Raw genomic sequence first — 5,885 nt, forward strand, 5'->3', positions numbered from 1 at the left:
GCGGTCGCGCTTCAATGTTGTGCGTCCGCGCTCATTAGCCTGTGCGGCCGCGCTACTCTTTGTGCGGTCCGCGTCCCCAGTTCCAGAAGTGAATGATCGAAGGCCAAGACCCCTACGCGGCCGCGCTGCATTTATGCGCGGTCCGCGCCAGCCCCGCCGGGGTATTTTTGTCCGATTTTTCTGGCATAGTATAAATAGAATATTTTATTATTTCTAGGTTAAGTTTTAGACATCAGATAGCAGCAACACTCGTGAGATTCAAGTTTTAGCCTATTTTGGGCATTTTAATCTTGTTTTAACGTGAATTCGTGTAGATTAACTTCCTAGTTATTATTATGTTGATTTTATCTACTTCTTCTTTAATCTCTGTTGCTATTATGGCTAGCTAAACCCATTAGCTAGGGTTGTGGCTCAACCCTAGTGTGGGTAATTAATGGGTGTGATTGTTTAGTGCTTGAATGATGTTGGGTGTTTGATATTTGGGTTGATTTTATGTTTTAACTAGGATTTGGTGGTTGCAAACACTAAGTCTAGCTTAGTGAGTCTTGACTCTTCTTGAGAAAGAGTGTCTATGACTCCAAAGTTAACCCAACAAGGAATTGGGATGGACCCATGAGAATGGTAGTCCCAATTAACGGGTAAGACCTCGAGAGAGTGATTACCCAACTTGAACCCTAAGTTGCTTGGTTTGTTAGCCTACCCAATTGGTCTCGAGAGAGTCAATTGGGCAAAATCACTCTTTCTACCGAGAGGTGTGAGAGTGAGTGCTATCGTGCAACGGTTATATCATAAGCCCCATAATCATCATTCTCGTATTAGGAATCTCTACCCGTTAGTTGACCACCTAGGTAAATGCCACGGCCTTAGTACCTTTCTCTATCTTGCATACAATCTAGATTTAATCTCTTCGCATAATTTAGTTATAATTAGTAGTTGTTAAATTGTAGTTGATAATCACAAAAACCCAAAAATGATAGAAGATCAATTAGAAGAAAACACGCATTTCTAGGCTAAACAAATATCCAACTCCCTTTCTAGCTCCTTGTGGAAATTGACCCCGATACCACTATTGGGTAAAAGTATTAGCGCCCACTCTTCCTAAGGTTGAGTCCGCTGCGACCTAATCATGCGGTCAGGTGTCGTGATACGAGAGGCCTCCGAAATGGCGGGGGCTGAAACTGAATTGTCTCGACTTGTGGAGGTCGATGAGAGAGCTTTAGCCGAAGCTCCTGAACCAGAAGGGGCGAGACCACTCTGCATCAAGATAGGGAGGCTGGTTCTTGCCAGACAACGAATAGTGCTCCGAAGGGCATACTCGGAGTAATAGACCTTTCCGGTTTGCCATTATTATTCTCTGAATCTATGATTGCTGATGCTCAGGCGCTGAAAGAACGATCCATCGAAGGGCCACAAGGGGCGGTAGACCCCTTTAACTACTTCATTGACGGCGTATACTCTACCGCTACAGAGGACGTCACCGAGTTGGGTGATATACTGGTGCCGAAGAAGAGTCCATCGAGTGGACCTGCCTTGAGCCCGAAATTAGTCAACTGGTTCCCAGACCCGAGTTTGAATCCTGATCGGAAGCGGTCAATTATTATGTCCATTCCGGAAGATGTCCGGGTTCTTTCTGCCCCTGTAGGGGTGGCCAGTTATCTTCGGTGCTTGGTGACCGAGGAGGGTCAAGCCAAGATGAACGAGGTGGAAGTGACTTGTTTGTTCAACGAAGCCCAACAAGCATTAAATCGGGTAACCTCAGATGGCTCCTAATAATTTCTAGTGTGTACTTAGATTTTTTTGTAGATGATTGTAACTACTCTCCTTGTGTTTGTAGGCTTTTGTACTTCACCATGAAACGTTCCTCCGATACCGGAAAGAGCTGAACCAGTACGAGGCCGAGATCCGAGGTCTTACTGAGAAAAGAGACGCTTACAAACTTCTTAGTGAGCAAAGAGAAGGGGAGGCTAAGGGCCTCCGGGCCGAGTTAGAGATGGCTCGAGAAAGAGCATGCTGACCTGGCTGAGCAAGTAAGAAGAATTTTTGAAGTTAGTGACAACGAATCGGGCATGGTGACTAACGGTCCGAACCTATAGATCCAACAGAAGATCGACATGATTGGGCAGCTCCGGGAAGAGGTAGATGCGGTAAAGAAAGAGGCCAAAGAGTGGAAAAAGAACATGGACCGCCTAGCCTCAGAAAAAAGGAGAACGCCCGGGCCTAACTGGCTTCGGCTGAAGTCCAGCTTCGAAGTGTAAAGGAGAAGTCCTTGGCGTAGGCCAAGAAGATCGAGGAACTCCAGTCCCAGCTGAATTCGGCCATCTCTGATCGAGAAAGTCTGGCCATTGAGCTTGAAGCGGCCAAGTTAGAGGCAAAAGTAGTTAAGGCCTATGCCGATGAGATGGTGGCTGTTTAAAAGTCCGATGCCGAGACGGCTCAGATTCGGGCAAAAGACATCACCGAGCATGCTAAATGGCAATCTCGAAGGGAGGCCCTTGAAGAAATCCATGCTCGGGGTTTCGACCTATCAGCTGAGATCAAGAACGCCAAGGAGCTCGAAGCTGAGGATAAAAAGTTGGCTTGTCTCGAGGATGATAATGACCTTGAGTGTTTAAGCGAGTCCGAAGGCGGGGAAGATCCCGAGGGTGAAGATGCTGCCCCTGATGAGGACCAGGCCACTTAGACCTTTAGATGTTTTTGTTTCTTTTTTTTTTCTTTTGCAATTTTGTTGAGGCCGTTCAGCCCTTGTAAATAATTTTATCGGGCTGTTTGGCCCTTGTAAAAAGAATTTTGTTATGAATATATAAGGCTTTCTTTCCCTTTCTCGGCTTTCGAATTTTTCTCTTTGTTTCCTCATTATATTCACAAAGATTAAAATGCCTTAGCAAGAAACAATCAGGTTATGTTCGAAGGTTCAACAAACTTTGCCTTTACATTAATCTGTTTTAAGGCATTTTGGGGGTTCGGTGTTACCGGAAACTTCCTCCCAAAGTAAGTAGCTGAGATTGTAGTTCGCCGATGGTAGCCTTTAGAACCGGTTATGAAAATTTTCTTTTTGAAGGCCATGTTTTTATTGCGGGTTTCGAACGTCTCCGAGCCGTGTTAATGTGGCCTTAGCATTTTAGTTCGGGTGTTGCCCAGTGGGCTCGCTTTCCCGAGTTATCCAGGCTTGCCTAAAATAATAGTCCCCGAGTGGGGATGGTTGTGGCCTTTAAAATTCGAGGGTTGCCTAATAGGTCTTATTCCCCTGATGTCTAATAGCTTGAACCGTTCGAGTTTGTTTTCGGACGGTAATCCCCGAGTGAGAGAGTGATTGTTCAATCTCAGGTTAAGGTGGCCCTTAGGCTCGTTACCTTTAGGGGATCGGAAGCAGGAAATTCCTTAAGGAATGTAAATAAGAAATTTTTAAAAGACAAGATGATTGCAAGGAAGATACTTCTCTTTATTCTTGTGTAAAACAGTATACATGCGTACATGCTTTACGCTGAGGCTCGAGCAATCTATGCGGACACGGTTCGTTTGACCGTTTGGCCCTTACAATAAATCCTACCTATTGAGACCTTTCCATCACGAAGTAATTTCCTTGCTAAAGTCGATATTCGAAGGTAATGCCCCCAGTATTCGAGGTTGATTATAAAGAGAAGCCTCAGATACTGTTGATCAAATCCTTAACACCAATTCATGATCGGTCTTCCATTCTAAGTTAGCACAATCCACTGTTTCCTCGTTAAAAACCTTGCCGGAAAACCCATTAGGGACAAAACCGGTTCAAGGGAAAAAGAGTGCAATGCGTGCTTTTAGACCTAAGACTTTGTACGGCTCCTTGTCGGTCACCTGCAAGTGTTAGTTCGAAATATAAATAAAAGAAAATGAATGGGGTCGTACCTTAGCAGTAGTATCGCTTTAGGTGAGTTACATTCGAATTGCTCGGTAGTTGTTCTCCGTTCATCATTCCGAGCTTATAGGATCCTTTCCCGGTGACCTCGAGAATTTGGTACGGTCCTTCCCAGTTCGGACCCAACTTCCCTTCGTTCGCATTCCGGGTGTTCAGTGTGACCTTCCTTAGTACTAAGTCCCCGACGTTAAAGTATCGAAGGTTGTCCCTTCTATTGTAATATCTCTCGATCCGTTGCTTTTGGGCAACTAACTGAACAAGGGCGGCTTCGCGCCTTTCATCCAACAGTCCCAAGCTCGTATTCATGGCCTTGTCATTTGATTCCTTTGTTGTATATCAGAATCTGATACTTGGCTCTCCGACTTCGACTGGTATTAAAGATTCGGCACCGTAAACCAACGAGAACGGAGTGGCCCCGATACTGGACTTCGAGGTTGTACGATATGCCCATAAGACTTCGGGTAGGATTTCCTTCCATTTTCCTTTGACGTCGGTCAACCTTTTCTTAAGATTTTGGAGTATGGTATTGTTGGTCGATTCGGCTTGTCCGTTCCCACTAGGGTGATAAGGTGTCGATAAGATTCTTTTGATCTTATGATCTTCGAGAAACTTGCTCATTTTGATACCGATAAATTGTTTCCCGTTGTCACATACGATTACGGTTGGCATTCCGAACCGACATATGATGTGGTCCCAAATGAAGTCCATGAATTCCTTCTCCTTGACCTTTTCGTATGCATGTGCTTTGACCCACTTAGAAAAATAATCAGTTATAAATAAGAAAAATTGAGCCTTACCCGGTGCCCATGGAAGAGAGTCGACGATGTCCATTCTCCACTTCATGAATGGCCATGGCGACAAGACCGAATGCAGCATTCCCCAGGTTGGTGAATCATCGGAGCATGTCTTTGGCATTCGTCACATTTTCATACGAACTCCTTCGCATCTTTTTCCATGTCGATCCAGTAATAGCCGACTCTGATTACCTTTCGAACCAATGATTTGGTGCCTGAATGATTTCTGCAGGTGACCTCGTGGACTTCCCTCAGAACATACTCGGTATCTTCCGGTCCTAGATATATTGCTAGCGGGCCATCAAACATTCTTTTGAACAAGGTTCCGCCCTCGAACAAGCTGATTCGGGTTGCCTTTATGCGTAGGGCCCTCGATTCTTTTGGATCTGAGGGAAGTTTCCCGGTCTTCAAATACTCTACATATTTATTTCTCCAATTCCAAGTTAATCTTGTGGAGTTTATTTCGGCATGTCCTTTTTCCACTACTGATCTCATGAGTTGTACGACTGCCCCCGAGTTGAGCTCGTCGTCTTCAACCGACGACCCTAAGTTTGCAAGGGCATCGACCTCACTATTTTGATCTCGAGGTATGTGCTGCAAAGTCCACTCTTTGAATCGATGTAATGTTACCTGCAACTTATCTAGGTACCTTTACATTCGTTCTTCTCTGACTTCGAATGTTCCATTTGTGAGCACGTGATTTTTGCCCTATATGAATTACTCCCATAAATTCAAAACAAAATATTCTTTTTTCCATTAGTTGCAATTTTGTGAATTTTTGTGGCATTTTTGTTAATTGTTTGCATTTGTCTGTGCATTTTTATTTTTATTTAATTGATGAAAAATACAAAAAATATGTTGCATTTTGCATTTAGGATTTAACTTTGCATTTGTAGGAATTAATTAGTAATTAAGTTATTTTATAAAAAGGGGAAAATCACAAAAAATAGTTTAATTTNCACCTTTTGATTTTAACTTTTATTTTTGAGTAGTTTTCTTTTAATTTGTTTTTAAGTAATTGTGATAATTATTATTTAGGTTTAATTAGTATTTATGTTAAGTTAATTTGGTTTAATAATTTAATTTAGGATTTCAGGTTCAATTTTTGAAAAAGAAAAAAGAAAAAAAAAAGAAAACAAAAGGAATTAGAAAAATAAAAAGAGAGGGAAATAGCTTTGCATCAGATCTGGGCCAATCTT

This window comes from Nicotiana attenuata, unplaced genomic scaffold (genome assembly GCF_001879085.1).
Source record: "Nicotiana attenuata strain UT unplaced genomic scaffold, NIATTr2, whole genome shotgun sequence".
In the NCBI taxonomy this organism is placed as follows: domain Eukaryota; kingdom Viridiplantae; phylum Streptophyta; class Magnoliopsida; order Solanales; family Solanaceae; genus Nicotiana; species Nicotiana attenuata.